Source organism: Nicotiana sylvestris, chromosome 11 (assembly GCF_000393655.2).
Source record: "Nicotiana sylvestris chromosome 11, ASM39365v2, whole genome shotgun sequence".
In the NCBI taxonomy this organism is placed as follows: domain Eukaryota; kingdom Viridiplantae; phylum Streptophyta; class Magnoliopsida; order Solanales; family Solanaceae; genus Nicotiana; species Nicotiana sylvestris.
The window spans coordinates 113,661,783-113,684,200 of NC_091067.1; the positions used below are offsets into that span (position 1 = coordinate 113,661,783).

Below are 22,418 nucleotides of genomic sequence, written 5' to 3' on the forward strand. Positions count from 1 at the left end.
TTTTATCCTCTCATTTCCCTCTTGTTTTGCCATTGTTTTTTTCTCTTGGTTTTCTTATTTTTCTCTCTTTTCTTTTCTTTTTCTCTCTTGTTTTTCCTCTCTCTTTTTCTTTTCTTCTCTCTTTTTTATTTTGGTTATGGTCGAATCCTATAGAGATCGCCTACGTATGATGACTCCGCATGAATTAGACCGAGCGTAGTTCTGGGAGATAAGTGTGAAAGTAAATAATAAAACATTTTTGGGATTTTCAATTTTCATAAAAATCAAATGCTTTGATTACAAAGGCTCAAAACTAACAGACTCCAAAAAAAAACTAACAGACTCTGATGCAAGGACAAAATACAGACTCCAAATATAGACTATCATACTCCCACAAAAGAAAATACAGACTCGAAAACAACTGACAGACTCCAACAGAAAGAAAATACAGACTCAAAACAACTGACAGACTCTAACGAAGAAGGAAATACAGACTCAAATGAAAAATCATGAATACATTAATGCTCCTGGTACCCGTGGGACATCATTCGGTCTCGCCGCGGGCCTATATGCAAGATCCCTTTGAAGTCTATCCAAGTCACTCATTATCTGCTTAACAAATATCTTCACTGCCGCGAAGAAGGTGGTGCGAGTCATATCCTCATAGGCTTGGCACTTCACAACAATGTAATCGGCTATGGTTCTAATTCTTTCTCTTATGATTCCTTTTTCTTGCAACAAACGCCCGATATGCTGGGCCCTGGCTTCCAAAGTTTTCTCGACCACATGATTCTACTCCTAAAGTTGTTGCAAATCTATTTCTAATTGTGCCAATGGTGTATAACAATGTTCCCTTTTAACCTTGAAATCTTTTGCCTGTTTGATCATTTTGTTTTCCTTGGCGATGACCCTTTTCTTTAATCCCGCGACCTCATTGTCGTACTTTTCTTTCAACTGCTTAACCAGGCGTGCTCGTTCATTCGCGTTTTTAGCCAATTGCTTTCGAATCCTAGCTAGTTCACTTTCTGCTTTGTTCAAATCAAAACTATAGTCACTCACTTTCTGCCTCAGGATACCTATAAGTTTTTCATCTTTGGCACTTCGGGCGGGGTTTTCTGCCGCTACTTTCATTTTCTGAATTTGGGCTCGAAGGGCCTCATTTTCTTTGGCTAGCTTTTTCTTTTCACCTTCGTCCGTCGCGGCTTATAAGCTATTCTCGAATTTAAGTTCTTTGACTTGTTTCTCCAACTTTCCTATTGTGGCCCTGTACTCATTCTCCTTGGCCAACCAAGCCCACTGTTCTTGCGACGCCTCAACGAATTCCTCAATGTGAGGCCTTTTGGCTGGTCTTTCTGGTTCGGCCCTTGCAGTGTTCTTCTTTCTATACCAGACAAGATAAGTGGGTGAGACTTCGCCTCTAGATAGGTCACGACACTAGAGTGTTCACCGTCAAATACTGGCATTCGTTTCAAATAGAACGAACTGTCTCTTCATGAAATTGGCCGTCGAAACTAACCTCGACCGCATAAACACTAAGATCTTCATCTAGGTGCATCACCTGACACCTTCCTAACTGTCTCATCACCCGGTAAGGAGCGTAGGGCTGAATACCTCGCAGACCCATTAGGAGGAAGTAAGGACCAGTGGCGGGCATATACACAATTTCTTCAACAGGAAGCCAACCTAGTGTCCATTCTATTTGTCCCGCAGTGATGGAACGAAGGCGGGATACCCAATCTCCAAACCACTCTGGCAGCTTGAACCCTGAAATCTTTGTGTCAAACTCTTCAATGTAACTTTTCTCTGTGGATCCGTAACTCATATGCTGAGGGCGATGACATAGGTGCTCGATCATCCACATCTGTAATAGCAAATTGCATACCTCGAAGAAATCCGCCCCAGCTTTACAAGCTGTGAGAGCTCAGTATATCTCAAACACTATCATAGGGGCAAGAGTGCTCTTGGCGTTGGTAATCAGGACCTTGACAACTCCAGCCACCCGCAAATCGATATTCCCATCTTTTCGGGGAAGCACCAGAAGGCCTAGGAAAGCTACCATAAAGGCGAAATGCCTATGCTCATCCCATTTTATTCGGTTCCCTTTGCTACAAACCCCGCTTTCCGGATCGTTGAACCCTCCTACATGCCTGTACCTCTGGTATATAAAACGTAGAGTGGAAAAACCACCCTCCAACTCGGAGCACGGGAATCCCTTGCTTACTTTTAGAAAATCCATGAATTTGTGAGAGTTAACGGCTCTTGGAGCGATCAGATACTTATGCCTCAGCCCTTCAGTACTTTCCATATAACCTGCTATCTCCTCCAAGGTTGGAGTGAGTTCAAAATCCGAGAAGTGAAATACGTTATGGGCCGGGTCCCAAAATGTAACCAAAGCCTTTATGATGTCTCCTCTAGGTCTGATCTTTAACAACCCGGTGAGACCTCCCAAATGTAGATTGACCTTATCTTGCTCCGATTTTTCCAGATCCTCCCACCACATATGCAACTCCAAAGGGATCTTGTTCCTGACTATTATCGGCAAACTTGGACTCATGCTCATTCTGCACATTTATTAGGGTGATTAAGCAAAGATCAAGACTCATTTGACTCAAAGACAAAGTTGACACTTTTTTTCACTCTTTTTTTTTTCAAATTAAAAATAATATCCGGTTTTGAAAATACGACCTTTCAGCACCTCGAAGACGAAGATTTTAAGGTTGTGTTGGCTAACCGGCGAAAACCTTGAAAAATGACCACAGGCTGTTGTTCTTGCAAAAGAAGCCTTCCGACGCCCTTTTAGGAACATTCGACTATTTTTGACAAGAATGACATCCTCCTAATTATTTTCAAATAAAAGTAAAATTTTTGTTCTTTTGGGCTATTTTTGCAAAAAGGGAAGTTGGACCCGATGAGGGTTGCCTACGTATCTCACACCCAGTGAGAATCAAACTGGCGTAGTTCGGGCAATTTTAAAACAAAAACCAACTTTTTTTTCCTCTTCTCTTTTTTTCAAAATAAAACATTTTTTTTCTTTTCAAAATTTCGGCAGAGTTTTAGTACATTGGTTTTTTCAAAACAGGTGATTATCTTACTTAGCCCTCACACTGCTGTTCTCTTTTTGTCAACTTTCTCCTATTATTCAAAAGCCGGTCAGCATGCGACTCCGAAGCAAATAAATGCACAGGTAGCAAGTAAGATGCATCAGGATGGTCTTTTCATTTCAGGTACACCTGTCCTAGACAGACCCAACCCCTTTGTTGAGTCTCCAAAGTCAAAATGCACATGATGCATACAAACGTTCCTACTAGGGATCCGGCATGAGGTATTATTATACTAGGTTTTAAAAACCTGGGTTTATTTGTTCTAGACCTGGCTTACCCGAGCGAACAACTCGAGCCGGGGGGGGGGGCTGCGTAGAGGTAACTAAAAGATCATTCGGCTTTGTAACTTGTCCGAACCTCGTTCTATTTGGGATATGATACTAACAGAAAGAAGTCACGACCAACGTGCACTCCTCGGGAGAGAGAAGAGAGGGGTTTCGTAGCATTTTATATATACAGTTCAGATAATATCAAAGCAGTAAAAAGTAACATTTAACACATTAGGCTCAAACATGTAATAAAATCAAATAACAGATAAAACCAAATATAATAATTCGTCTACGCTCGAATTCTTGAACCCTGAACCAGAGATTCTGGGTTCGGTCCCAAGCAAAGTCGCCAGAGCTGTCACACCTCCTTTTTACCTACACTCCCGGAAGAGAGTATATAAGGGAGTTTCCAACTTAAAGTGACAATCGAAACGGGATTATTTTATTAAAAATCAGAGTCGCTACTTGGGATAATTTTATGGTGTCCCAAGTCACCGGTTCAAATCCCGAATCGAGGAAAAGATTGACCCTGTATTACAATCCGCGAACACAGAAATCCGGGTAAGGAATTCTGTTAACCCGGGAGAAGGTATTAGGCATTCCCGAGTTTCGTGGTTCTAGAACAGTCGCTCAACTGTTATTATTGACCTATTACTTGATTTTAGTACATGTTTTAACCTATGGTGCAATTTTAAATTTATAACCTCTTTTATTAATTATTTTTAGGAAAAAATTCAACGTCATCTAAAACACGTCTTGAACCACGTCACATAAATGCACCCGCGATCCGCAACACATTTTATTTAACGTTGTTGGGATTTGGATTTGGGCCACATAAATGCGCACCCAAGTTTAGGAAGGTAAATTATTAAAAGAACGTGCCTAAAGCAACTACGCATCTTCAACTTTGCGAGGGCCATGAAAATTCGACTAAATGGCACACCTCGATTTCTAAAGATTTTAAAAGAAATAATTAAGCGAGGGCCATTGCGTTTGAAGATTTTATTCGGCATGGCACACCTCGATTCTACTTGTTAAAAATTTAATTAATTAAGGGAAAACTTATGAGAATTCTATTATTTTTTTTAACTAAGGGTTCTACCCTACAAGTTTACTAAAACGCATTGTATTAGAGAATTAAATGCCCAAAGGGAAACTACTTCAATCATACCACTGAACAGACCCCTTTTTAAAAATGTCCTCCAGCTTTGGGCTCAAGCCAAACCCAATTCCTGATGAAGAAAGGCGCCCAGGGGTCATACCCTTCAGCTGGGCCTGTGCTAAGCCCGGTTTCTAGGCTCCAAATTATTATGCTAAACCAGAATGCCAATCAACTAATACCAGCATGGAACATGAAGTCGAATTAGCAGGTTAATCCATGCTTTAAAACAATCGGCACAAATTAATTAAAATAAAGTTCTGATTTTATTTTTAGCAAGCATTTGAATCAGGTCTGCTATATGAAATTAACAACAATACAAGCTATTGGGCTCAGCAGACAAGCCCAATGCATCCAACGTGCCATCTTCTTTTGTAAATGGCCCAGAAGTCTAAGGCTTCATGAACCAAAGACTTGCAGAACCAAAATTGGAAATCAAATTAAAGGAAAAACTATCAAAATTCAAAATTAAAATTAAAAGTGCAAAATAAACTATTATTTATTTTGGGTCTTGAAAACTAAAATAGTTTATTTTGCACTTTTTTAATTTTTAATTTTGATAGTTTTTCCTTTAATTTGATTTTTAATTATTTGTGGTAAGTATTATTTAGAGTTAATTAATTCAATGTGGTAGGGTTAATTTGATTTGGGAATTAGTTTAGGTTTTATTTTAGTTTTAAATTTGAAAAGAAATCAAAAAGTGTTTGAAAATAAAAAGGAAATTTCAAGAGAAGTTGAATAAATAGAATTTTTGGGCAAAAATTAATGGATTTTGCTCCCAGCCCAATTGTTAATACCCAAAACCCGTTCAAGCAACCCACCCCAATCCAGCTGACCCGGTCCAGGCTTCCCCTTAAATCAAAACGACGTCGTTTCGTTAAGCTTTGATCTGAGCCGTTTATCGTTCCTAATCCAACGGACGGGAACTAGCTTCCCGTTAGTATATTAGTGTCCAAACTCACCCCCCTACCCCCCTCATCGTCTCTTTCACAGAGACTCTAACCTACAAACCCTAACGATGCCGCCTCCATTTCCACCGCCTTAGCCCGGTGGCGCCACCTCAAATCCACACCAGATTCACACCATAACACCCTCTTCCCCCCTCATGTCGAATCCATCATTGGTTTTCCTCGAATCACCATGGAACTCGTCGAATCTGCAATCGAAAGTTAGACAAAAAACCGAACTTTTCCCAAATCACCCCAAATTAACACCCCAGAATCCCCGTGGTCCTCTCTTTCCCAATCTCAAACTCTGGACTCTCGAATCACTTTTAGGCTCGTCGAATGTTGAATCTGAGCTCAAGCCCTAGAAGCCAAATCCCGACCAGTGCATGCAAGGTTAATGCTCCAGTTTCTTATGAGTATTCAGTGCCGATTTTATCACGAAACAATGTTATTTACCTGTTCTTGACAAGAACAGGTGATTGACATTATTTCACAGTTTAAACTGGAAGACCAGTCAAGTTCGAGCCCTGAATCGTTGAGTTTCTCTTAGTCCTTTGTTTGTTCTTGATATTTCACCTCCTGTTCTTTTTCGTCGTTTCCTCTCCGTGTAGTTGATCTTGCTTCCTACTGAAACTAGTTTGAACCCAGCTTCTTCCCTTTTAGGTTAATTTGTTTCTTCATACTTGCTTCCCTTCATGTTTGGTTTTTCTTCGCAAATTGCTAATACTGTGCCCCGATTTTGTCTGCTCATTTTTGCTTAGGTTTTAGGGTTTAAATTTCTGATTTTCCCTCCTTTTTCTCATTGATCTTTTACAATGTAGTATTTTCTGTTTATTTGATTAATTTTAGTTGTTTCATTTTCTTTATTTAATTGATGATTACAATAGTCAATTCTGAGTTTGAATTAACTCATGCCTAAAATCAGAGGTGCTTGTGTTTACCCTCAAGTTTTGGATTTGTTCTTTCTCTGGTTTTGTTTGGTCAAGTTTTGAGTACTCAAGCCCTCATAAGTAACTATGGTCATCACTGACCTAGTTAAAGGGGCTGGTTTAGTTGGACTTTGGGTTAACTTAACCCAAGTTAACAATTGAGGGGTAAATAATAGGGGTTTTAAGAGTAGTCTAAGAAATCTAAGTGAGGAATATTTTAGTAACTGAATAGGAAGCTTCTAGGAAGCTGGGGAGGGGGATTGATTTGAAGATCTGAAATTTAAATAAAGGACTCCTAAGCAAAAACAAAAATTCCAGAAGGTTTTAAGTGCAAATATGAATTCGTTAAGGCTGCCCTAATGCCTTGCCTATAAAGGCATCATAACTTGGCATTTAGGAGGGATTTTTTTTTGGAAAAGAAAAAGAGACTGAAAACTAAAACGGCTGAGTCCCTTTGGAAAATTCTGCATTCCATTACATGATTTGTTTAGAAACTGCTCAAACTCTGCTCATTTAGGAGTCTTCTGATTTCATTTGGTGGACAAAACTTCTGAAAAATCATAAGCATTCTCATTATGGGATTTGAAATGGATTGAATTTGGGTCTTGAAAAGAGTTTTGGTTTAAGTTCTGCTGATTGGTCACTATTCCATTGGTTTCCCTGGGCTAATTTCATTGTTCGATTGATTGAATCTGGGGCTGTATTCTGCTATTGTTTACTGCTGATCCTTCATTTCTTTTTCCTTTGCAAATTCTGCCTTTGAAGCTGTCATGGAATTGAAGCCTGACTGAATCTGTGTAAAGATATGGAAACTTGAATTGGAATTTAAATGGAAACACTAGTTCTTGCTGTAATTACTGCTAGTTTCTGCTATCTTTTATTATTAAATTCCCCAGTTTTATAGTAATTTAGTTCCCTTGTATGTGTTGGTTTGCTTGTTCATGTAGTGGCTTAAGGTGATGTTGGTTATTTAGGATAGATGTTTAAAATTCGGAATATTGTAATAATGTTTGAACTCTATTGTATGAGTGAACTGTTAGATATGTTGTAGTGGAAGATTGCTTGAGGGTATCAGTTTAGTGTTCCTATAGTTTGAAATCATAATTTGTCAAATTGAAGTGTTGTCCAGGGTCCTGCTTTGCAATTTGGAAAGCATTATAGTATTGTACTTAGTTAAAACTGCCTTTTTAAAGGGTCTAAGTGAACTTAAATTTCCTATATTTGTTTGTGGGATTAGTTTGGAGATTAAATACGAGCATGAACCTCTGTTGCTTGTTATCAATGCACGTGATGATAGAAGTGTTTGGTGAGCTAATCGCTTGTGGAGGCTTATGTGTTGGATAGGACTCGACATTAAGTCCTGATTTCCAATTTTGGTTCAGCAAGTCTTTGGTTCATGAAGCCTTAGACTTCTGGGCCATTTACAAAAGAAGATGGCACGTTGGATGCGTTGGGCTTGTCTGCTGAGCCCAATAACTTGTATTGTTGTTCATATCATATAGCAGACCTGATTCAATTGCTTGCTAAAAATAAAATCAGAACTTTATTTTAATTAATTTGTGCCGATTGTTTTAAACCATGGATTAACCTGCTAATTCGACTTCATGTTCCATGCTGGTATTAGTTGATTGGCATTCTGGTTTAGCATAATAATTTGGAGCCTAGAAACCGGGCTTAACACAGGCCCAGCTGAAGGGTATGACCCCTGGGCGCCTTTCTTCATCAGGAATTGGGTTTGGCTTGAGCCCAAAGCTGGAGGACATTTTTAAAAAGGGGTCTGTTCAGTGGTATGATTGAAGTAGTTTCCCTTTGGGCCTTTAATTCTCTAATACAATGCGTTTTAGTAAACTTGTAGGGTAGAACCCTTAGTTAAAAATAATAATAGAATTCTCATAAGTTTTCCCTTAATTAATTAGATTTTTAACAAGTAGAATCGAGGTGTGCCATGCCGAATAAAATCTTCAAACGCAATGGCCCTCGCTTAATTATTTCTTTTAAAATCCTTAGAAATCGAGGTGTGCCATTTAGTCGAATTTTTATGGCCCTCGCAAAGTTGAAGATGCGTAGTTGCTTTAGGCGCGTTCTTTTAATAATTTACCTTCCTAAACTCGGGTGCGCATTTATGTGGCCCAAATCCAAATCCCAACAACGTTAAATAAAATATGTTGCGGACCGCGGGTGTATTTATGTGACGTGGTTCAAGACGTGTTTTAGATGACGTTGAATATTTTCCTAAAAATAATTAATAAAAGCGGTTATAAAGTTAAAATTGCACCATAGGTTAAAACATGTACTAAAATCAAGTAATAGGTCAATAATAACAGTTGAGCGACCGTGCTAGAACCACGAAACTCGGGAATGCCTAATACCTTCTCCCGGGTTAACAGAATTCCTTACCCGGATTTTTGTGTTCGCGGATTGTAATACAGGGTCAATCTTTTCCTCGATTCGGGATTTGAACCGGTGACTTGGGACACCATAAAATTATCCCAAGTGGCGACTCTGATTTTTAATAAAATAATCCCGTTTCGATTGTCACTTTAAGTTGGAAAAAATCCCTTATATACTCCCTTCCGGGGGTGTAGGTAAAAAGGAGGTGTGACAGCTCTGGCGACTTTGCTGGGGACCGAACCCAGAATCTCTGGTTCAGGGTTCAAGAATTCGAGCTTAGACGAATTATTATATTTGGTTTTATCTGTTATTTGATTTTATTACATGTTTGAGCCTAATGTGCTAAATGTTACTTTTTACTGCTTTGATATTATTTGAACTGTATATATAAAATGCTACGAAACCCCTCTCTTCTCTCTCCCAAGGAGTGCACGTTGGTCGTGACTTCTTTCTGTTAGTATCATATCCCAAATAGAATGAGGTTCGGACAAGTTGCAAAGCCAAATGATCTTTTAGTTACCGGTATGCTGCCCTCCCTCGGCTTGAGTTGTCCGCTCGGGTAAGCCAGGTCTAGAACAATATGCCCAGGTTTTAAACCAGAATAACTCAGCCTCATGCCAGATCCCTAGTAGGAACGTTTGTTTGCATCATGTGCATTTGACTTTGGAGACTCAACACAGGGGTTGGGTCTGTCTAGGACAAGTGTACCCGAAATAAAAAGACCATCCTGATGCATCTTACGTGCTACTTGCATATTTATCTGTTTCGGCTTGCATATTTACTAGCTTCTAGAATAGGGAAAGGAAAAAAAAGAGAGAGAAAAAAAGAGAAAATAAAAAAAAATCCCTTTAAATTCAATGTTGCAAAAAAGAAAAAGGAGCTGTCACACCTCTTTTTTCCTACACCCCGGAAGGGTATAAGGGAGTTTTTCTAACTTAAAGTGACAATCGAAATGAGATTATTTATTTATTAAATTCAGAGTTGCCACTTGAGATAATTTTATGGTGTCCCAAGTCACCGATTCAAATCCCGACTCGAGGAAAAGATTGACTCTGTACTACAGTCCGCGAACACAGAAATCCGAGTAAGGAATTCTGTTAACCCGGGAGAAAGTGTTAGGCATTCCCGAGTCCCGTGGTTCTAGAACGGTCGCTCGACTGTTATATTTGGCCTATTACTTGATTTTAATACATGTTTTAGTTTATGATATAATTTTAAATTATCAACCGCTTTTAATTAATTTTAGGAAGATTCAACGTCCTCAAAAACACGTCTTGAACCACGTCACATAAATGCACCCGCGATCTACGACACATTTTATCTAACGTTGTTGAGATTTGGATTTGGGTCACATAAATGCACACCCGGATTGGGATTTACGTATCGTGACCATGCCACGGGAACTGTACCCATATTCACGATGATTATTATTAATCGCGGCTAAAACAACTACGCATATTCATAATTATTTATTCTATGTTTTGAGATTCGGCCATGGATATCATATGTTGGAAAGAAATTCGTTGGTGAAACTGCGTCAACTTGAAGCGGCTAAAGATCTGGTTTATAACAAATACTAGAATAATTGAGGAATTGGAATTGGCTATTAAAAAAAACTTATCTATTTGCTAAACGAATAGTCATCAGTTATGTTCAAATCTTAGTTACAACACCTTTCTCTCATGACTAGAATAATGAGCCGAAAACTTATGTAATAACCATTCTAATTAATTGTGACTATAGCTAAACACAACAAACTAAAGTATTGAAGAAAATCTATCCATCATCCACAAATACACACGTAAAACAAGATTAGGCATGATCCATTAAATACAAAAATAAAAGGGGAGAAATGGACCTCAACGAGTAGATCTCTCTTCAATTACAGCGATGGCATATGAACATGAAAAGGGACCCGAGCTTGACCGGGAAACCTCTAACGGATGCCTCGCCGACAACTCGTTACCTCGCAGACTTCTTTGCTCGACTCACACCATCTTGAGCTGCGTACAGATTTGGAATTGGTTGGGAGTCTGTTGCGGGGTGCTCTATCTCTTACTAAAATGGTGACAGGGAAAAGGGTTGCGGGGACTGAGTTTTCAGTTCGCTAGTGGAATTCTATTTCTGCTAGTCGAAAAGGAAGGAACAGTGGTAACTTAATTAAACCATGCGAAGAAGGTATTCGCTAAAATGCCTAGCTAATGTATTTCTTGGTGGAAAATATAACAGTTCATATGGTGGAGGAAATTAAAGATGAAGAGGAAAATTTGGTTGGAGAGTTACATCATCCAGCCTCCAAATCCGCCAACATTGTCACCAACTTTATGGGTACAATTAATCTTCTTGGTCATCTAGGTGGTTTCCTTGCAAATGCTAAACATGACCGTTATTTGACTGTTGCAATCTTTGCTTCAATTGCTCAATGAGTAAGATTTTTGAGCCAATTAGAGATAGAAAAGTTGTCTCCCAACAGAATGCACCAACTTTTATTGAAATTCTGGCCGTTCCCTTTTCACTCTCGTTCTCTTTTTTTCCAGATCTTCTCTTTGCTTTTTCCGTTTTTCTTTTTTGAGTGCGTGTTTTCAATTTCTGAGAAAAGAAGATTGTTGGAGGGCGCCGTTCTAGCTTAGAGTTGTAGTCTAGGTCTTTTTCATTTTAGGAGTTAGGGGTTCTTTTATAGGGGTATGAATTAGGTTAGGTCAAATAAGGAATATGGTATGGGCTCAATGTTTTGGGCTTGAAGGGATTTAGGTCATCAATTTGGGCTAATTAACTTTGGGGTAGGAAGACCAAATCAAAATTCTTTTTTTCATTTTTCTTTTCCTTTGATTTAAAAATGAATTAAAAATAACTTTATAAAGATACTAGTATATTTAAGATAATAAAAATGTTTAGAGAAGACATATAATTACCATATTAATGAAATTTAAATACTACTCAATATATACTAAAATGTAAAATATTTTTTTGAACTTTTCTTCTTATTTTTTTTTTTTGGAAAATAAAATGCCAAGACTATTTTTGTATTTTTCAAAAATAAAACTAACTAGACAAAATATCATCTAGCTAGAATAAGGGAAAATATTTTTGTAGTTTCTTTTTTCTTTTTTATAGATAAAATAAAGTAAAGAGAGCGATACTAAACCTAAACTGAATATTTACGCTAAAATATGAAAAATCTTGGGGAAGGTCAAAAATCACATGTCTACATTCCCTTATTGGGATTTTCTATTAAGTTAAGTATTGCCTTCTTTCAGTTGATAGTGCTACATAAATCCCATCTCTTTCTCTGTGGACTTGGCCCTATATGTGACTTTTGCATCCCTAAGTCTATTTTGTTTTGTGTCACTGAATGGTGGACAGAAAGAATACAAATTGCAGAAACAAAATTCAACTGCGGTAGATATTTACTTTTTACTGGTGTATGACAACTACATCATCCTCAACAGTTGTCCACTACCAGAAGGAAGTTTCTATCAAATGTTCACTACAACGACAATGAAAGATAAAAATCTAACAAAGAATTTAATGGCATGAAGTAAGTCCCAGTAGCCGTGAACTGGTCTTAACTACTTTCTATTTTAATAACACAGGGATATGTGAATGAATCTAATCACAATTTATCTTAGTATGTTATAAGCAGAAAATAGATGCACACTTGTGAGCTTGCAAATAGAGACACCTTAAGAAGCTAGGCCCCAACAAATAGTCCAACAGCTAAAGGTACCAAAATGGCATCTTGAAAATTTATTCTTATAGCATTTCGAATAATTTTGCATAAATAATAATAGGTTACTTACTATTGCTAACTTGGTGTTCATATTTAGCTAAACATAGTAGAACTACCTGGTTACAAAATAAAAAACAGTGATTCTAGTAAAGGATTTGAAATTTTCTCATCTAAACAAGAAGATCCAGATGATGGTAAAAGTTTGAGCTTTTTAAGTTTTTTTTTCTCTAAATTTTATCCTGCACAAGCTGTTTATCGTTTTGTAGTACTATTTCTTGGTGTATAGATTATATAGGAGGCCAGGAATAGGTGCCAGGATGTACTGCTACAGGATATGATAAAATCAGATAATATGCACTTAAAGAACTGATTACCATTGGTTGATATTTTTCTTTTCATATTTGCAGGAAAAAGAAGGAAACTGGATTTTTACCTGCTAGAAGTAGAGGAAACAAAGTTGAAATGAGCTTCAATTCTAGATGTTACCTGGTATGCTTCCAATGGAAGCAAAAACCCGCAAAAAAAAATTCAAGAATTGGAGTTGTTATTTTCATAAAAAAATCCAAAGAATAACAACTTAGTATGAGTTGGATGGATTGTAATAGTAGATATAGATTGAAAAGTAATTAAAGTTTAGGAATATTTTGAGAGTTGCAAGCAAGATGATGGCATTTAATTTGCTAATGGTGCTTTTCTGTTGCAGGGATATAGAAGGAGAGCAAATGAATTAAATATCACGGATTTACGTCCCCATCAAATACATGAAGGGAGGATCATCCTCCAAGGAGTACGTTCAAGATTTTTGTAGTTGGCAAAAATTGGATGCTTAGGATCTTTCATATACAACATGATACTTTTTTTTACATGTTCAACTAAAGCACATTTGCACTCTGTACATAAAGCGATATTATCACATATTTTCCACACATGCTTTTGGACACTTCAATGCAATAAAAAGGTACAATATGGTTACAGATCTTAGTTTCCCAATGAAACCAAGATGATACTATTGATATAGCTATTGTTTAAATTTAAATTTCAAATTATAACTCTCAGTAGTTCCATGCTGACTGAAATGATATATACTTGTATTCGGAATCTTATAGTTGTTGCAAAATTTCGAACTACAGTTCATGAGAATTACTGGACGAGTAAAAAAATCCAGAAATCTGTAACCAAAATTTGAGCGAACGTGACAGCGCAACCAACAAATTAACAAAATAAGAGAGCAAATGTAATGACTAAAAGGTCATCTCTTATTTTAGAAGTCAAATCTATATTCCTACGCTTTAAAAACCTCATTTTGTCTCACCTCGATTTGTGTGCGCAGTCCGGGCGCGTTTTGGAAAGCTTCTATGTGAAATTTAAGTGAAATATTGAATTTGGCCTTTAAAATTGATTAAAGTTGGCTTCGGTCAATATTTTTGGTAAACGAATCCGGACCCGTGATTTGACGGTCCCGTAGAGTCCGTAATAAAATATAAGACTTGGGCGTATGCCCGGAATTGAATTCCCATGTCCTTATGCCGTGAAAAGAACTTTTTAAAGAAAATTATTTGCTGAAAAAGATAAAGACTTTTGGAAATAAAATAATGTGTGTTCTTGATGGTATCAGGCCCGTATTTTGGTTTCGGAGCCTGGTATATGTTTAAAATAATATTTAAGCCGAATCTGTGAAATTTGGTAAGAATCGAATTTGATTTGATATATATCGGACCTTAGGTTGAGAAAATGGAAAAATTTGAACTATCTTATGAATTTCATGAATTTGAGGTTAAATTCGCAGTTGTTGATGTTATTTTGATGATTTGATCGCACGAGCAAGTCCGTATGATATTTTTAGACTTGCGTGCATGTTTGGTTTGGAGCCCCGAAGGCTCAGGTGAGTTTTTGATAGGCCACGGGGTGATTTGGACTTAGGAAACTCAGTTGTCCATCTGATATTTTTGCACAGGCCTCTGATCTTGCAATTGCGAGATCTAGCTTCGCAATTGCGAAGTGAACAGGCCTGGGAAATGCGGCCAATATGTCGCAAATGCGACCCAGGCCTGGGTAGGCCATTCTCGCAAATGCGACACTCTGGCTAGAAATGCGAAGGTCACAGGAGTTGCAAATGCAACGTAATTGTCGCAAATGCGAAGGGAGCAGAAATTTACAGGGTTCACAATTGCGAACTCCTAATCGTAATTGCGATAACTGCACTTGTTAATTGAGATTTCAGACGGGATTTTTCATCATTTTTCACTTCTCTCAAAGCCTAAACATCCTTAGGCGATTTTTCAAAGGCTTAAACTTCTCCAAATCTTAGGTAAGAGATTTCTAACTCATCTTCTTCAATTTAATTCATCTTTTTACATAATTTCACTTCAAAATCTAGGGTTTTTCATGGGAAATTGGGTGTTCTTGGGTAGAAATTAGGATTTTCAAATTTTGGGGATTTGGACCTCAATTTGAGGTCGGATTTCAAAACTAATTGCATATTTGGGTTCGTGGGTTAATGGGTGATCGAGTTTTGGTTTGAACTTCGGTTTTTACCAAGCGGGCACAAGGTCGATTTTTGACTTTTGGGAAAAGCATTGAGAAATCGATATTCATGCATTAGAATTGGTTTATTTAGCATTTATTGATGTTATTAAGTAAGTTATGACTAGATACAAGCGGATTGGAAGTGGAACCGAGAGGTAAAGCAGTATTTGAGTCTTGATTTTGTTCGAAGAATTGAGGTAAGTGTTTGGTCTAACCTTAGTTTGAGGGAATAAGAATTGTGGTTTTATTTGCTACGTGTAGATGTTGAGTACGACGTATAGGTGTGGTGACGAGTATTTATACGTTGGTGTCAAGCATGCCCGTGAGTCTTATACTATGATTGTTGTGACTCTGGTTATGTACTGCCCATGCTTGAGTTGATGAATAGCACTGTTGAACATGATTTATGATAATTTCTTGGTAATTGATCATTGTTAAGTATTGGCTCAAGTTGAGATTTATTTTGTGAAGTAACTGTTGAAACGATATTGGTTATAGCTGATTCCCTTCCCGGGATGTTATTGTTTCTATTGTTGATTCCCTTGCAGGGATGCATTGTTCTACTGTTTGGGCGAGGAAGAGTGTAAAGCACGAAGGTGATGTCATGCATGATATTGTGAGTGAGTGTTAATGCACGAAAGGTGATGCCGTGCAGATTATGTGAGTGTTAATGCACGAAGGATGATGTCGTGCCATGATTTGAGAACTAATGCATGAAGGGTGATGTCGTATGCCCAATGTTGTCAGAGTTAATGGTTGTCGTGTCCTAGCCTCGTCACTATTTCACCGAGGTTAGGCTCGACACTTACCAGTACATGGGGTCGGTTGTACTGATACTACACTCTACATTCTTTTGTGCAGATTACGGTGTTGGACCTTGTGAGTTGCTTGAGGTAGCTGCCTTCAGTCCAAGGAGATCAAGGTAGATCTGCTAGCATTCACAGAGCCTAAAGTACCCCTTCTCCCCGTTTTAGTTTCTCCTGTCTCTTTTATTTCGAGAACAGTTATACTTTTTTCAGACTTTTATTTGTAGTAAGAATATTAGTCGTTCGTGGATTGTGACACCCGATCTTTGGAGTAGTTATGTATTAGACTATTGGTTTGCTATGTCACTTCCGCATTTCTTAATTATGTTGCTTAACTAATATCAGATTCAATGTGATGAATAAACATGGTGGTAACAACCGTAATTGTCGGCTTACCTACCTTTCACGAGTAGGCGCCATCACAACTCCCAAGGGTGGGAAATCCGGATCATGACAAGTTGGTATTAGAGCTCTATATTGCCTAGGTCTCACAATTCGCGAACAACCTAGATAGAGTTTGAGGGATCGGTACGGATACGTCTGTACTTATCCCCCAAAGGCTACAGAGTTTAGGAAAAACTTCACATCTATTCTTTCTTATCGTGCGACTTGATTGCTAATTGAACTTCCACTCTGTTCTTTCGCAAATGGTAAGAACACGTACCGCTTCATCAGCTGACCAGCAGCCCGAGCCCCTAGTAGTAGCTCCTGCAAGGGGCAGAGGCCGAGGTCGTGCTAGAGGCCAAGGTAAAGGCAGGGCTCAGCCCCGAGATCGAGCAGCAGCACCAACGACGGAGCCTCAGGTATAGTTCGAGGAGGGGGTTCTGGCCCAGACAGTTCCAGCAGGGCCAACTCAGTTTCTAGAGGCGTTCATTGCCACCCCGGTACTCCAGGATGCTCTGGTCCGTCTAGTGGGCCTTGTGGAGAGTGTCACTCAGGCGAGCATATTTCCTGTAGCACCAACTGTTTCTCAGGCTGGAGAAGGCCAGACTCCTTCTTCTCGCACTCCAGAGCAGATGGCTCCCCAGTTTCACACTCCAGCAGCTCAACCAGTTAGGGTAGTTCAGCCGGGTGTTGCAGCTCAGACCGATGATGGAGAAGCTATGTCTTCTGAGACTTTGTGGAGATTGGATAGGTTCACCAAGCTTTTCACTACCACATATGGTGGTACATCTTTAGAGGATCCCCAGGACTATTTGGACAGGTGTCATGAGGTTCTACAGAATATGGGGATAGTGGAGACCAATGGGGTCGACTTTGCTGCTTTTCATCTGTCAGCTTTCACTAAGACTTGGTGAAGGATTATTGCTTGGCTAGGTCAGATGGGTCACCGGCTTTGACTTGGGATCAGTTCTCTCAGCTATTTCTGGAGAAGTTTCTTCCTATCACTCCGAGGGAGGACTATCGGAGGCAGTTTGAGCGTCTCCAGCAGGGTTCTATGACTGTCACTCAGTACAAGACCAGATTTATTGCCTTGGCCTGTCATTCTCTTCTTATACTTTCCACTGAGAGAGAGAGATGGTGAGGAGTTTTATTGAGGGACTAGCTCATCCTATCATATTGCATATGGATAAGGAGACATGGAGTGAGATCTCTTTCTAGGATGCAGCCAATGTGGCCAGGTGAGTTGAGATGGTTCTATCACAGGGGAGTGGTCAGGGGTTTGACAAAAGGCCTCGTCATTCAGGCAGGTTCAGTGGCGCCTCGTCTGGAGGTAGGGATTCTTTTGGTAGGGGCCACCCTCCCAGGCCATTTCATTCAGCACTTCAGGCTTCTCATGGTGCTCCAGGTGGCCGTGGTTCTCACATGTAGTATTCTGATCAGCTACCCTACAATGCATCACCAACTCCTACCAGTGCACCTCTGTTCTAGAGCTTTCAGGGCGGTTACTTAGGCCATCAGGGTCAGTTTCAGGGTCAGTAGTCCTAGAAGCCGAGGACTTGTTATACTTGTGGCAATCCGAGGCACATTGCTAGATTTTGCCCTCGAGCATCGAGCAGTTCTCAACATCAGGGTTTTCGTGCCATGGTTCAGGCACCAGGTGTTCCACTGCCCGCTCGTACAACTAGAGGTAGGTGGTAAGACAACTAGAGGTGGAGGTCGAGGTGTTAGAGGTGGAGGTTAGGCCATTAGAGGTGGAAGTCAGGCTGCTAGAGGTGGAGGCCAACCAACAGGAGGCCGTCTCGGGGATGTAGTTCAAAGTGGTGGGGCCTAGCCTCGATATTATGCTTTCCCAGCCAAGCTTGAGGCAGAGGCATCCAATGCAGTTATCACAGGTATGGTTTCAGTTTGTAGTAGAGATGCTTCAGTTCTATTTGATCCAGGGTCTACACACTTCTATGTGTCATCTTATTTTGCTTCGTATTTGGTTGTGCCTCGTGATTCTTTGAGTGCTTTTGTATATGTGTCTACACTAGTGGGTGATTCTATTGTTGTAGATCGAGTCTATCGCTCGTGTGTGGTTATAATTGGGGGCCTTGAGATCTGTGTTGATCATTTACTTCTGGATATGGTTGATTTTGATTTCATATTGGGGATGGATTGGTTGTCACCTTATCACGTTATATTGGACTGTTGTTGCTCCCAAACGCACACGCAAGTATATGTGATCGACAAGTAATATAATGATAAGTTGAGTGTCGAACCCACATAGACTTGTATAAACTACTCACTAAATCACTAAAATTATTATTCAATCCAGCTAAAATCAAAGTCCAATAATATGATTATATTATACTACGATTCTAAATAATAACTAAATTATCAAGTAACGAGTTGATTGTTGTGTATTCAGTAGAGACAAATATTCCAGGGTTGTGATCGATTCACCATTCGTATTGTGTTCTAATTATCTCTCCCTTTCATATAATTCACTCATGGTTGCTAATTATTCGATAATTGATCTCATAGCCTTCTCCTGAAGTACTACTCGCCTATTTAAAATAGATTAACGCCTATATTCCTATAAAATTAATCTATTAAGAACGCATTAAGATTACGATATTTAATTAAGCACGGTGACTAGGTATATTCCTATCCTAACCACAAATCCGCTCCCCCTAAGGGTTAAGATCATGCTCTCTTCAATTCTTCTCTAATCTAAACACGGCTTTCCCAAGCATAGCATAAATAGTAAATAAAACCTAAATACTGGCCAGACAATTAAGCAATCAAACACAGAATTGAAGAAACAACCATATATTAGTGAATTATAATCAAGGTCAAGCTAATATCAAACAACAATATTCATGGCTAAATCACAACCCCAGAACAATGGGTGTTTAGCCACTCATAATGTAATCAAACAATTGCATAAGTATTGAATCAATCAGAAATACTAGAAAAAGATGAAGAAAATTGAGAATTCTCTGCTTCCTCACGATCTCGTGTGTATTTTCCCTCCAAAGTGGTGTCTCTCCCTTCAAAATTAGGTTTAGTCTTGCTTTTATACGTGTTGGGTACGTCTAGGGCCGAAATAACCTTGTCCCAGGTGAATTTGGAGAAAATTCACGTCACTGGCGCCCTCCACGGTGCTCCAATATTTTTAGCTACTATTTTTGGCGCCACAGGTAGGGCTGGGCGCCACTTGTGGTGCCCAAATTCGCAAGTTTTCCGGTTTCGTTCGTTTTGGCTCAAATTCGCAAGTTTCCTAAATTCACAAAATAAAAGTAAAATATGAGGCGATATACATAGAAATATATATGCTTTAAGCTAAACATCAACTGTCACGCCAAGACCGTCACCTTAGCTTTACCGTGTTTCCTCGTTTGGAGTGGAGATGGACTCATAGTCATTCTACTAGAAGGGTTATCTCATATATGAAGGTTGAGTATATGGTTGATAAGCGATGTTTGGCCAATTTGGCGTATGTTCATGATTCTAGTGTTGAGGTTCTTTCTATGGATTCTGTGCCCGTTGTTCGTGAGTTTCCAGAGGTATTTCCTTTAAACCTGCCATGGATATATGCCACCTGATAGGGATATTGACTTTTGTATTGACTTGGCTCCAGGCACTCAACCCATTTCTATTCTGCCATGTCATATAGCCCCACCAAAGTTGAAGGAATTGAAGAAGTAGCTGCAAGACTTGCTTGATATGGTCTTCATTAGACCTAGTGTCTCGCCCTGGGGTGCGCCGGTGTTGTTTGTTAAGAAGAAGGATGGGTCGATGAGGATGTGTATAGATTATCGATAGTTGAACAAGGTCACCATCAAGAACAAGTATCCATTACCGAGGATTGATAATTTGTTTGATCAGCTTCAGGGTGCCAAAGTGTTTCCAAAGATTTATTTGAGATCTGGCTACCATCAGTTGAGGATTAGAGCATCCGACGTCCCCAAGACGGCTTTTCACACTCGGTATGGGCATTATGAGTTCTTAGTGATGTTATTTGAGTTGACAAATGCCCCAATAACTTTTATAGATTTGATCAATCGGGTGTTCAAGCCTTATCTAGATTCCTTTGTGATTGTCTTCATTGATGATATTTTGATTTACTCCCGTGGCCGAGAGAAGCATGAGCAACATCTTCGAGTCGTTCTTTAGACTTTGAGAGACAGTCAGTTGTATGCTAAGCTTTCAAAGTGTGAGTTCTGGTTGAGTTCAGTTGCCTTCTTGGGTCACATTGTATCAGCAGAGGGTATTCAGGTGGATCTGAAGAAGATAGAGGCAGTCAAGAACTGACCTAGAACCATATCAGCTATAAAGATCCAGAGTTTCTTGGGTTTGGCGAGTTATTACCATCGGTATATGGAGGGGTTTTTATCTATAGCAGCCTTGTTGACCATGTTGACCCAGAAGGGTGCCCATTTCAGGTGGTCGGACGAGTGTGAGACGAGCTTTTAGAAGCTCAAGATAGCTTTGACTACATCACCGGTGTTGGTTTTTCCCACAGGTTTAGGGCCATATACAATGTATTGTGATGCGTTTCGTATTGGACTTGGTGCGATGTTGATGCATAATGGCAAGGTTATTGCATATGCTTCACGACAATTAAAGATTCACGAGAAGAATTATCCAGTTTATGATTTGGAGCTAGCAGCCATTGTTCACGCGCTGAAGATTTGGAGGCTTTATTTATATGGCGTGTCATGTGCGGTGTTCACCGATCACAAGAGCTTGCAGTATTTGTTCAAGCAAAAGGAGCTCAATTTGAGTCAGAGAAGGTGGTTGTTGCTATTGAAATATTATGATATCACCATCTTGTATCATCCGGGGAAGGCCAATGTAGTGGTTGATGCTTTGAGTAGGAAGTCAGCCAGTATGGGCAGCCTTACGGTCGGTGAGAGGCCGCTTGCTTTAGATGTTCAGGCTTTAGCCAATCAGCTCGTGAGGTTGGATGTTTCTGAGCCCAGCTGTGTTTTAGCTTGCACAGTCGCTCGGTCTTCATTATTCAAGCGTATCAGATGTAGACATGTAATTTTTGACCCGTCAATTGTTCAAGCTATTCCAATATTTTATACATATATATTTGAGTTTATATTAAATTATATATATATATATATACACACACATATATATATATATATATAAGTACTTTTAATAATCATATTGTCATACATTTCTATTAGTATTGCCATTATTATAATTATTTTTGTTTAAGGATTTTAGTATTATTATAATATATTACTTTAATTCTACTAGGATTTTAATTTATTTATATTCATTTTTATTTTAGTATAATCTTAAAAATACCAAAAATAGTTTCATGTCATAATATAGTTTGTCTTGATTAATTAGTAATGATTTTACAATTTTATAGTATATTGTTTTAGAGAAAAAATCAACATTTTTAGCCGTGTAAAACCAAAGCGCCATTTTTAAAGACAATTTTAGCCCAAATAAAGACCCAAAATCGGCACCCCTCTCTTAGCCCACACCATCAGCCCAACATCTCCACACCCTTGAACCCATGACCCGCCGGATTTACCCGCGACCCGCCCCAATCCCCTTTAAATCCTAGCCCCTCTTTTAATCTAATCCAATGACCAGTATCAATCCTTACACCCCATATAAAATATCACTTTCTTCAGACCCTAACCCTAATCCCTCTCAAAAGAACGGCCGCATCTCCTCCACTCTCAAACTCGCCGGAACTCGTCCAAGAATCGGCCGAGTTTATTCAACTCCACTGGTCCCCTCCCTCTCATCTCTCTCTCTCTACGTCATCAAGTCCATAACGACTTCTGACACAAAATATTCTCATCTTCACTCTCCTCACGTGCTTTTGATTTCTTGAACGGAACTCGGATAAATGGGAGCGGTTGGATCTAAGTGAAATAAGATCCACGCCTTCCATTTTTCCGATTTTTGTTTTTTGAAAAACTTTCGAGAATTTTCAGATATTGTAGTGATTTTGCGAGATTTCTTGGAGGAGAAGAATAGAAACTTCAAGAGTTCCTATAAATACTCTCATTTTGGGGTTTTTTTTGGGGGGGGGGGGCAGAAAAAAGAGGAAAATTGGGATAAAAGGTTCTAGGGTTCTTTTCAGTTTTTGAGATTTTTTGTTTAGTTTGCTTTCCAGAAAAACAAAAATACAAAAATAATTTGAGTTTAGATTTTTGTTCGTTGTTTGTTTCCAT

At 39.0% G+C, this 22,418-nt stretch overlaps 1 long non-coding RNA gene across 1 annotated transcript; it reads right to left on the bottom strand.

Moving 5' to 3' along the window:
* Window positions 1–221: 221 nt before the first annotated feature.
* Window positions 222–11,067, bottom strand: LOC138882199 (uncharacterized). The gene is made up of 2 exons (XR_011403659.1): window positions 10,634–11,067; window positions 222–2,540 (listed from the first exon to the last, which is right to left on the bottom strand). It is a non-coding gene; the product is annotated as an uncharacterized lncRNA (long non-coding RNA).
* Window positions 11,068–22,418: the final 11,351 nt, after the last annotated feature.